Source organism: Canis aureus, chromosome 11 (genome assembly GCF_053574225.1).
Source record: "Canis aureus isolate CA01 chromosome 11, VMU_Caureus_v.1.0, whole genome shotgun sequence".
Taxonomy (NCBI): Eukaryota; Metazoa; Chordata; class Mammalia; order Carnivora; family Canidae; genus Canis; species Canis aureus.
Window position 1 is genome coordinate 44,171,733 of NC_135621.1, and position 12,925 is coordinate 44,184,657.

A 12,925-nucleotide genomic window follows, 5' to 3' on the forward strand; every position below is an offset into this window, starting at 1 on the left:
TCTAAAAGGATTTGGGCAGTATGCCTTTAAGTAGTTAGATTTTCCTGGCCTGTGCATTTAAAAATGCATTTTACAAAAACAATTTACTCAGGATTATTGGGAATATGTTGCCTCCAAAGCAAGGCCACCCAATAGGAGTTTCAGTAGGAATTGCTTTAATCCCAGGTTTGGTTGGTGGAAGGAGTCCCCACGTCCCCATGGCAACAGAAGGAGGGGCTCTCTGCTCTTTGTTGAGATCCCCTCTGATCCCAGCTCTTCCTGGGGTTGGGGCTTTTTGGTGATGAGGTCAGTCAAGACCAGAATCCCTGAATCCTGTGAGATTTGTTTTAGGGAGAGCTTATTAATATATAGAATAAACTCAAAAAAATATATGTGTATAGAATAAACTCTTCTTTTGATCATTGAAGTTTCTTTGGATGCTGCTTACCTCTGTGGATTAATAGTATCATTTAATGTAAGGGCACAGCCTATTCCAGAATGCGGACAGCAGATTATCCAGAGAAGGTCCACATAGCTTGCTAGAAGGCCAGAGATGGACTAGACTCTGCCCTTTCAGCTCCAACCGGCTCAATCTGTGATAGCCGCCTTTACCTGCCTTCTGTATTCCAGCTTCTAACCCTGTGCTCACATCACACTCCTGTGCTAGGCGCTGAGTGGCACAGCAGCCAGAACAGGGCTCTTTCTGTCATGAAGCATTCTTGGCTTGTTGCCTGGGGCCCGTGACCTTTCAAGGACCCACGGCAACATTTCAGACCTGGAAAAAAAAGTGTATTGGCTCCTAAACATGAGGATAAAATATTGAAATTGAAATAAATATTTAATTAAGAGTCTGCAAAATGTAACATGATATCAATGAGTCAGCTGCTACTCAACTCAAGCCCTATAAGATTACATAAAAATGTAAGTTTGAATCATGAGAAAACACTTATAAGTTATAAGAAAACTCCAAATTGGAGTATATAAATTATACAGCAAAAATTTATATGTTCTGTGGCCCTGAAGTCCTAGACTCGGGCCTGGCACTATGACTTAGTAACTTGGTGATCTTAGGCAATCAATAAAACTCAAAGAACAATGCCCATTTGCAAAATGAATTTAAACGAGATCAAGATCATTAAGATAATTTGTAGATTTAGTAGTGCCAATGAAATGTTGTGTTGTTTTTATTTGTGAAGAATCTAAGGCAAATATGTAGGAGTAAAAGGAAAGATTTTCTCACATGACGACAACCTTAACTACCTAAATTTGATTTTCTTTAAGTGATAGGCAGGCAGGTGGGCCTTCTCTCACACACTTTAAGGAAGTTCTGATGGGCCTGGGGTCTTACGAAGAGTAATGAAGAGTTTTTCTTTTGTAACATGTGTTGAAAATAGTATCTATACGTTCCTTATGTTCCTCTCATTCACTTAAAAGAAAGGTGAGCAAAGAGTGAAGAACAAACAGGATAGGAGATATAATCCAGAGAGTAGAGCTCAACCTTCCTAATCCATTCAGTCTAGTTTGCAAAGACATTCTATCATTAACCCAAACCTGGTGGCATATATTTTCCAGGCTCCCCCAAAAAGAGACCACATAGAAATCCACCCTCTGTCCCCCTCAAGAAATATTCCTTTTGGATGTTTTTTTTAAAATATTTTATTTTTACTTATTTATTCATGAGAGACAGAGAGAGAGAGAGAGAGAGAGGCAGAGACACAGGCAGAGGGAGAAGCAGGCTCCATGCAGGGAACCTGACATGGGACTCCATCCTCAGTCTCCAGGATCACACCCTGGGCTGAAGGCGGTGCTAAAGTGCCAAGCCACCGGGGCTGCCCTTCCTTTTGGATGGTTAGTGCCTCTTTCTTGACAGGAGCCTGCACATGGCAGGACTGTTTGTACCACAACTAGGAGAATCTTGGGGAGGAGCTTGTGGTTAGCATGGATGGGCATCATTTAGATCTCAGGCTAGGCCCTGATTGATGACAACAACCCAGATGGCCTGTTGCAAAAGAAATGCAGTGAAATCTCTGTATACTGATACTTATTTATTTACAACAGTTGCAAATTCAGAGCAGTTCCAACCTTGCAGTTAATGGTGTACCCTATTATTCAATAGAATCAAAAAATTCTAAGTCCGATTAATTTTTTCTCCGTCTTTTTAAAAAAAAGATTATTTATTAATTATTATTATTATTATTATTATTATTATTATTATTATTTATGAGAGAGACACAGAGCGAGGCAGAGACACAGGCAGAGGGAGAAGAGGCTCCCCACAAAGAGCCTGATGAGAGACTCAATCCCAGGACCTCAGGATCACACCCTGAGCTGAAGGCAGACGCACAACCACTAAGCCACTTAGGCTTCCCTCTCCAAATGTCTTGTACTCAGAAGTATTCTTGTTTTCTGGATTGACTTAAGAAGAACTTGAGTTTCTAGGGTAGCTATTTATATTGGGAGTTTGATATTCTTGCCTCTTGATCCCTGATTATTTTACCTGCAGCCTGTGCTCTGGTAAGTTTGGTTTAAAGATCAACTTCTAAGGACACCCTGTGCATTGGAGTCTCTAGGCCTATGCACATACTCTTTCCCACCATGGTCACCCTCTTGATCATCCTCAGTGTTACAGGTTTTGTTCTTCCCTTACAGTCTAGCTAGGGGCTACTCCTTTCAGAAGACTTCCCTGGGCTACCTCAGACTCCAGAGGGCTCTCTTCTAACTTTTATGACTCTCAGTATTGACTCCACTTATTTAAGACTTACATTTTTCTTTGGATCCAATTCAGCATTTCCTATGATCTCATGTGTGTCAGATTCTGGAGAAGACATATTGACAAGTCAAAGTTCCTGCCCTTGAGGACATGTAGGGACATGTTAGGAGTTAGGAGAGGCCCATGAAAGATGAGGCCATAGAGGAGGGAGGGAGAAATTCACCCTCTGGTGGTGGCCATGGAAGGCTGCACTGAAGTGGCAGCCTTCTTGATGGATTTGTAGGGAAGACAACAGGGAGAAATCCAAAGCTACAGAGACATGAAAGGGTTTGGACTTGTCAGGGAACAAAAAAGATAGCTGTGGGTCACTTGTAGTTGTGGAGAGCGGATGCTCTGGAGCCAGATCTGGAATTCTGGCCCTACTGCCTATAAGCTTTTGTGAACATGAACAAGTTACTTAACCTCTCTGAGCTCGTTACCTCACCTGAACAGTGTGGATAATAATGGTACCAACCTCTTAAAGTCATTGTAAGAATAAATAAAGTGCATAGAACTGTGCCTGTCATATGGTCACAGGATCAGTGAAAATGAGCTACTCTGGGGAAAAGCAGACCAATGGGAGATGCCACTTGCAGGGCCAGACTGGGGTGGAGCTTGTATGCTGTGTGTAGGGGTGAGTTGGGGCATTATCCCTCAGGCAGTGGAATCTTGAGCTATAAGTTAAACATTCATGAGTGTGTGTCTTATCTTACTTAAAACTAAAGAGAATTGTCTTATAATTTCTTGTTTTCTCTATGCCACATAGAATGGTTCCTGATATTCGATAAATACATGAATGAATAAATGAATGAATGCTAGGCTAAAAGATCCTTGTTTCTGTGCACAGGGTATCAATACACTACATTTTACTGCAGTGTTCACTGAAGCTCTCCTTCTGTGTCTAATACCCTTTATTTCTTCCAGACTCTCATGTCTATGAACTTACCCTTCTCCCTCACCATGATCTTTGGTCTTTTGGCCTTCTATTCTCCTAGGGGCATTTGACTAATTGAATTTATGTCTGCCTGAATGTCTGCTTCAGGGACTGCAATTTCAAGGATATGTGATTTCCTCTCCCCACCCCGCCCTGCCAGCCTTCTAGAGTCTTGACAAACCAGTCCTGATCCTGGGTCATTGCCATACTCCTTCTCTGCATCTCTCATTCCTAGGCTCCTATACACGGCAAAAGTCGCTACATTTAGGACTTACTAAAATGTGGTGCTATCTACTGGGTACCCCGTGCTGCCAGGCAGTCATCTGTTCTTTTAACCCTTTACATTTTTTAAAAAAATTTATTTATTTATTTGAGAGACAGCATGCGCAAGAGCAGGGTGGGGGGAGGGACTAAGGGAGAGAGAATCCTGAAGTAGACTCCTCACTAAGTGTGGAACTGGATGTGGGGCTCCATCCTACAACTCTGAGATCAGGACCTGAGCCCAAACCAAGAGTCAGATGCTCAACCAGCTGAGCCACCCAGGCACCCCTCTTTTAAGCCTTTAAAGATGAAATATTACAGACATTTATGAAAAAATATACAGCTCAATGAATTCTCAGAGTTAACCTCTAAGTGATGACCACTTGCGTCAAAAACTAGAATGTTTCAACACCCTGAAGTCCTCATCACAACCCATCTTGGTCACTGGTACTTTGTCTTTTTCTAAAGTAAGCACTATCCTAAAGGTCATAGTAATAATTTCCTAGCCTTTTTTTTATACTTTTACCACTTAAACATGTACTGTTAAACACTATAATTTCATTTTGCTCATTTTCTGAACTTCATATAAATGGAATTATAGATTATACATATATTGTGTGTTTGTGGCTTCTTTGACTTATTATTATGTTATGAAATTCATGCCATTGCAAGAAGCAACAGTGCATTCATTTTCAATGTTGTATATTATTTCATTAATAATTTTATTATTTTTATTAAGGTATCATTGACTAATTTGCATATAACATTCTATTAGTTTCAGATATACAACATAATGATTTGATATTTGAATACATTGTGAAATTATCACCACAAGTCTAGTTAACATTCATCATCATACACAGCTACAAACATTCTTTTTCTTTTTTTTTTTTTTTCTGATGAGGACTTTTAAGATTTGCTCTCTTGGCAACTTTCAAATGTGCAATACAGTATTATTATAGTTAGCATGCTGTACATTACATCCCCATGACTTTTTATTTATTTATTTATTTATTTATTTTATTTATTTATTTTTTTAAATTTTTATTTATTTATGATAGTCTCACAGAGAGAGAGAGAGAGAGGCAGAGACACAGGCAGAGGGAGAAGCAGGCTCCATGCACCGGGAGCCCGATGTGGGATTCGATCCCGGGTCTCCAGGATCGCGCCCTGGGCCAAAGGCAGGCGCCAAACCGCTGCGCCACCCAGGGATCCCAGACTTTTTATTTATTTATTTATTTAAAACATTTCTTTATTTTAGAGAGAGAGAGCATGGGGAGGGTGGTGGGAGAGACAGAGGGAGAGTGAGCTAGAAAGCAGCCTCCCTGCTGAGCATAGAGCCTGATGCAGGGCTCCATCTCATGACCCTGAGATCATAACCTAAGCCAAAATCAAGAGTTAGACGTTTAACTGATGGAGCCACCTAGATGCCCCAATTTATTTATTTTATAACTGAAAGTTTGTATCTTATGATTCCCTTTACTCATTGTGCCCCACTCTGCCTACATCATTTCTTTATCCCTTCTGCAATTGTTGGCTACTTGGGTTGCTTCCAGTGTTGGAGTTAGTTTGAGCAGTGCTGCTGTGGACATTCTTGTGCATATCTTTTGGTGCCCATGAGCCAGTATTTTTTTTTTAAGATTTTATTTTTTATTTATTCAGAGAGAGAGAGAGAGAGGCAGAGTCACAGGCAGAGGGAGAAGCAGGCTCCATGCAGGGAGCCTGATGTGGGACTCGATCCCAGGTCTCCAGGATCACACCCCGGGCTGCAGGCGGCGCTAAACCGCTGCGCCACCGGGGCTGGCCATGTGCCGGTATTTTTGTTAGGAATTCCACCTCGGAGTGAATTCTGAATCATGGAATGATTAGCGAGAAATATGAGTGAGAAATCCAGCTAGCTCCCGATTTTGTGATTGGAATTTACACACATCCCCCATCCCCAGGAGTCAAGGGTTCCAGTGTTTCACATCCACCCTTACATTTAGAGTAATGTAGTCAGTGTAATGATATCTCATTGTAGTTTTAATTTTCATTTCTCTAATTACTAATGAGGTAGGCCCCATTTCCTATGTTTTGGGACCATGGATATTTTCTTTCATTGAATACTTATTCTTGTTTCTTTTCTCATTTGTTCATTGAGTTGTCTATTTTTCATTTTGGAGTTTGTAGAATTCTTTTGGGTACAAACTGGTTGAAGAGCATTTTTTGATAAACAGAAGTTCTTACTTTAATGTAGCCCTGTGTATCAATCTTTTCCTTTGGTTAGTGGTTTTTATAGCTGTGTAAGAAATATTCCCCTATCTTGAGGTCATAAAGATATTTTCCTATTTTTCTTATAGTTTAAAAATTATTATTAAAATAATTTTTTGACTATTGTTTGCTTTTCACATTTAAATCTGTAATTTATCTGAAATTGGTTTTTATATGGAGTGAAATGGGGACCAAGTTTCTTTTTTTTTTTATCACATGGATATCCAGTTTCCTCAGCATAATCTATTTTTAATAGTGTGGTTCACCCACTCTCTGCAGTGACAAACTTTTCATGTTTGTCTGTTCTGGGACTCTATTCTGTTCCATTCTTCTCTATGTTTATGCCAGTGCCATACTATTTTAATTGTTTAACCTTTATAATCAGTCTGGATATTTGATAGAACAAGTCTTCTTCCTTGTTTTTCTCCTTCAAAGTGTCTTGGCTCTTAATTTTTCATTTCCATATAAATGTTAAAAATAAGGTTGTCAGTTTCCTATACAAACAACAACAAAAAACTTGTAAGAATTTTTATTATAATTGTCTTGAATCTACTCATCAGTTTTGGGGAAGAATTGACATCTTCACAATATTGAGTCTATGATTTCATAAACTTGTATATCCATTTTTTAAGATCTCTTCAATTTTTCACAATGTCTTACAGTTTTTTGCACATTTTGTTACACATTGCTAAGTATTTAATATTTTTATGTTTTTGTTAATGGTATTTTTAAAGTTTCTTTTTCTTATATAATTATATTAGAAATAAATTATATTAATAACTATACATATAATTATATCATTATATAAATGATATAAATATCATTGATTTTTGTATGTTGACTTTGTATCTGGTAATCTTGCTAATTACATATCTTCTAATAATGAATAGATCATTTGGACTTTTATAATGTACATTATCATTACTATCTGTGAATAATGAAAATTTCCTTTCTTTCTTCCCAATCCATATGTCCTTTTTTTCTTATCATATTACAGTGACTAGTACAGTGTGGTATGGAAGGGGCGATAGCATGCATTCGTGTCTTGTTCTTGATCTCAAAGGGGAAAACTTTCAGCATTAACCATTAAATATGATGTTTGCCATTGATATATTTTGTAAGTACTTGTATCAGTCTGCAACCAGTCATTCCCAATGAGAAACTATACAAATAATTTAAACAGAGAAAGTTCAATATAAAGAATTATTAAACCATGATAGGACAATAACTATGAAGATGTAGAGATAATGTTAAAGGACACCAAGAGCTGAAGGAGAGTATCCAAGAAAGTACAAACTTGGAAATGGAGTTCCCTTTCCAAGTCTGCGGCTCAGCCCTCTTTGTAAAATCATGTGGTTGCAACATGGAATTTTTTTTTTTTTTTTTGCAACATGGAATTTGAAAAGCTGCCAAACCTTAGACAATAAATAAAATAAATGTTATTTATTTATTTGAGAGTGAGTGAGAGAGAGAGAGAACACAAGCAGGAGGTAGGGGGAAGGGAGGGAGAGAAGCAGACTCACCACTGAGCAGGGAGCCCAATATGGGACTTGATCCCTGGACCCTGGGATCATGACCCGAGCCAAAGGCAGATGCTTAACCAATTGAGCCACCAAGATGCCCCCAATTCAGTATCATTAATTATATATACACCATTAGTACTATCTGGTTCCAATTTTTCTCATTACCCCAAATAGAAACTCTGTACCCACTAAGAAATAACTCCCCATTCCACCTCCACCCAGCATATGACAACCTCTGATCTATTTTCTATGAATTTGCCTAATCTAGATATCTCATATGAGTAGAATCATATATAATATTAGTCCTTTTATATCTGCTTATTTTACTTAGCCTAATATTTTCATGTTTCACTTATGTTATATGACTTTTTTTTTTGAGAAACAAAAACCAAGTTTTTAATTTATTCATTTTTTGTATTGGAGGTATTCCTTGATAACATCCTTGGCCTGAGACTCTGCCATAGACATTAACTACCACACAACTGCAACCAACAATTTTGTGGGGTTTTAACTCTGTCAGTTTTACAGGCCTACTTATTCTTCTAGTTTCTTGTTGTCATCAACCTTAATTAGGTTGATTTGGTGTTCAGCACAAAGGGCCTCCACCAACCTGACATACATAGGCTCATCACAGATGATGCAAACACACAAAGATGGGCTTGGTGCTTATCTAAGGCTTTGGCAGCTTTTTGAATTCCACGTGCTAGGCCATGGTGGATGAGGGTGTTCTTCAGTGCCTCTTATAAAGCAGTATTAAACATCCATTACACCCCAAGTAGCAATGCTTTCCTTGGCCATGGCAGTAGGTTATGGGTAGAGCTGAATCTTGGTACACCTGGTCCTCTACATGGCACATGTAGAGGTGCATGTGACTCCACAATGGCAGGGAAAGAACAGAACTTCATTACTTTCTGTGGCTAAATAATATCCATTGCATGTATATATTATATTTTGTTTACTTATTGTAATGGTTAGTTATATGTATCAATTTGACTGTGCCATGGATGCCCAGGTATCTCATTGTATCTGGGTGTGTCTGTAAAGGTGTTTCTTGAGTAGATTAACATTTAGATTAATGGACTGAATAAAGCAGATGGCCCTCCCCAGTGTAGGTGGGCATCATCCAATCTGTTGAGAGCCATTGTAGAACAGAAAGCCAATGGAAGGAATTTGCTTAACTGATTAAGTTGGGATATTGGTCTCTTTCCCTTAGCACTCCTAGTTCTTAGGCCTTCAGATTTGAACTGAAATCTATACCACTGGCTCTCTAGCTCTTAAATCTTTCAGCTATACCACCAGCTTTCCTGGGTGTTTAGCTTTACAGATAGTAGACCATGGGACTTCTCAGCCTCCATAATCATGTAAGCCAATATCTTATAATAAATCCCTTTATATTTATGTATCTCTGTATCCATCTATCTGTCATCTATCTATCATCTCCTATTGTTTCTCTAGAGAACCCTGAATATAAAACATCCATCCATTTGTTGAAGGACACTTGTTTTTTTTTCCACTTTTTGGCTAATATCAATAATGCTACTATGAACATTAATGAACAAGTACCTGAGTCCCTGTTTTCAATTCTTTGAGATATATACAGGAGTGGAATTATATAACGTAATTCTATGTTTAACTTTTTAAGGAACCACCAAACTGTCTTCCAAAGCTGCTGCACCATTTTATATTCCTACCAGTAATGTACAAGGGTTACAATCCTTCCACATCTTTGTCAACACTTGTTATTTTCTGATTTTGTTTGTTTTTATTATAGCCATAGGTATCTGAGGTGGTATCTCATTGTGGTTTTTTTTTTTTAATTTTTATTTATTTATGATAGTCACAGAGAGAGAGAGAGAGAGAGGCAGAGACACAGGCAGAGGGAGAAGCAGGCTCCATGCACCGGGAGCCCGATGTGGGATTCGATCCCAGGTCTCCAGGATCACGCCCTGGGCCAAAGGCAGGCGCCAAACCGCTGCGCCACCCAGGGATCCCTCATTGTGGGTTTGATTTGCATTTCCCTAATGAATAATGATGTTGAACATCTTTTCATGTGTTCATTGGTCATTTGAGTATCTTTTTTGCCCATTTTATTATTTTAAAAGATTTTATTTATTTATTTGAGAGAGAGATTGGAGAGGAGATGGTGCAAGCAGAGAGAGAAAGGGGAGAAGCAGAAGGAGAGGGACAAGCAGACTCTGTGCTAGGTGTGGAGCCCAACTTGGGGTTCCATCTGCTGACCCTGAGATCATAAACTGAGCCAAAATCAATCAAGAGTTAGATGCTTAACTGACTGAGCCACCCAGGTGCCCCTTTTTTGCCCATTTCAAAAATGGGTTGATTGGTTTTTTTTTTTTTTTTTTTTAGTTGTAGGAGTTATTTATGTATTCTGGATATTGAATTCTCATCACATATATACTTTGTAAATATTTACTATCATTCCATTGCTTTTCTTCTTGTCTTTTTTCATTATTAATAGTGTTCTTTGATGCACAAAAGTTTTTAATTTTCGTGATGTCCAATTTATCTGATTTTTTTCTTTTGTTCCCCATGCTTTTGGTTTTTTGTTTTTATTTTAAGTAGCTCCACACCCAAGGTGGGACTTAAATTCATGATCAAGAATCACATACTCTACTAGCTGAGCCAGCCAAGCACCCCTGCCTGTTACTTTGGTGTCATACTTAAGAAACCATTGCCAAATCCAAGGAAGATTTATTCCTAGTTTAAGAGTTTGATGGTTTAAGCTCTTAAATTTAGGTCTTTGATCCATTCTGAGTTAATTTTTTAAAAGATTTTATTTACTTATTTGACAGACAGAGGGCACAAGCAGTAGAGGGAGAGGGAGAATCAAGCTCTTCACTGAGTAGGGAGCCTGATGCAGGGCTTGATCCCAGGATTCTGGGATCATGACCTGAGCTGAAGGCAGGTGCTTAACCAACTGAGCCACCCAGGTGCCCCACTGAATTAGTTTTTGTATATAGTCTAAAGGAAGGTTCCAACTGATTCTTTTGCATGTGGATAGTCAATCTTCCTGGCACCATTTGTTGAAAAAACTACATTTTCCTTCACTGAATGGTCCTTGTTGAATATCAAAGGACCAAAATAAGAGGTATTTCTATATTTTCAATTCTATTCATTTGATCTAGGTGTATCCTTATGCCAGTCCCAATTACACAGTTTTGAAAATCATAGCTTTGTAGTACATTTTGACTTTAGGAAGTATTAAGTTTTCCAACTTTGTTCTCTTTCAAGTTGTTTTGGCTACTCAGAGCTCTTGAAATTCCATATGAATTTAGAACCAACTTTTCCATTTCTGCAAAAAATAAGTAAATATATACACACAGACACACTGTTGGGGTTATGATAGAGAATGCACTGAACTTTGGGTAGTGCCACCCATATTAAGACTTAGTTAATACTAAGTCTTCTAATTCATGGACAAGAAATGTCTTTCCTTTTATTTAGATCTCTTTTAATTCATTTCAGCTATGTTCCATAGTTTTCAATGTACAAGTCTTTCACCTCCTTGGTTAAACTAATTCCTAGTGTCTTATTCTTTTTTGTGTTATTGTAAATGGAATTGTTTTTAAGTTTTCTGTCATAATTATTTATTACCAGCAAAAGGAAATAAAACTGACTTTCGAGTGTTGATGGTATGTCCTGCAATTTTGCTGAATTTGTTTCTTTGCACTTAAAGTTTTCTGTATCTTTAGAGTTTTCTACATTTAAGATCGTGTCATCTTAGAACAAAGATAATTTTACTTCTTTTCTAATTTGAATATCTTTTATTTCTTTGTCTTGCCTAATTATTCTGGCTAGTAGGGCTTGCTGCATGATACTGAATGATAGTGATGAAAGTGAGCATCCTTGTTTTGTTTCTGATCTTAGGGGAAATGCTTTCACTATTTTACCATTGGGTATGATGGGTTGTGGGGTTTTCCCATATGGCCTTTATCATGTTGAGGTGCAGAGTTAAGCCATTGATTTGAGACCTTTCTCTCTCTCTCTTTTTTAAATATAGGCATTTACTGCTATAAATTTCCTTCTGAGCACTCTTTTTGCTGCATCCCATAAGTTTTGGCATGCTTTATTTTCATTTTCTTGTTTCTAACCTCACTGGGACTCCATTCCCTCATAAATACACTGGGCCAGGGGAAGTCCCCTCCTTTGAGGGCTCTCATGGGGGTCAAATGAGACAATGCCATCTAAGGGCCTGGCATGACATTCAGTAAACATTTGCTTTCGTACATTTCTCACCTTATTTTCTCATTTCCCTTGTGATTTCTTCTTTGACCCACTGGTTGTTTAAGAATGTTGTTTAGTTTCCACATATTTATGAATTTTCATTTTACTTCTGTTGCCAATTTCTTTTTTTTTAAACATTTTATTTATTTATTCATAGAGACACAGAGAGAGAGAGAGAGAGAGAGAGAGAAAGGCAGAGACACAGGCAGAGGGAGAAACTGGCTCCACACAGGGAGCCCGATGTGGGACTCGATTCCGGGGTCTCCAGGATCACGCCGTGGACTGGAGGCGGCGCCAAACCTCTGAGCCACCAGGGCTGCCCCTGTTGCCAATTTCTATCCTCATCCCATAATGGCTGGAGAAGATACTTTATGTGATATCTATCTTTTTAAATCTATCGAGGCTTGTTTTGTAGACTAACATATGGTTTATCCTAGAGAATGTCTCATGTGTTCTTGAGAAGAATATGTATTCTGCTGTTGTTCCATGGAATATTCTATATATCTGTTAGGTCTAGGTGGTTTATTGTGTTATACGAGTCCCTTACTTATCTTCTGTATGGTTTTTCAATCCATTATTTAAAGTAGAACATTCAAGTCTATAACTATTATTGTAAAAGTTTCTATTTCTCCCTTAAATTCTTTCAATTTTTGCTTCATATGTTTTGAAAATCTCTTGGGTATGTAAATGTTTATCATTGTTATATTCTCTTGCTGTATTAAACATTTTATTAATATATAATGTCTTTTTCTTTCGCAATCTTTTGGATTTAAAATCTATTTTGTTTGTTCTTAGTATAGCTACTTAGTTCTCTTTTGGTTAATATTTGTTTGGAATATCTTTTTCAGTCCTTTTACTTTCAACCTATTTCAACCTGTCTTTGGATCTAAAGTGAATCTTTTATACATAGTACATAGTTGAATCATTTTTTAAAAATCTATTCTGCCAATATTTATCTTTTGATTGGAGAGTTTCCTCCATTTAATT

General features: G+C 37.9%; 1 pseudogene; it reads right to left on the minus strand.

Moving 5' to 3' along the window:
* Nucleotides 1–8,101: 8,101 nt before the first annotated feature.
* Nucleotides 8,102–8,494, minus strand: LOC144323056 (small ribosomal subunit protein eS12 pseudogene; annotated as a pseudogene).
* Between the last annotated feature and the right edge of the window lie 4,431 nt (nucleotides 8,495–12,925).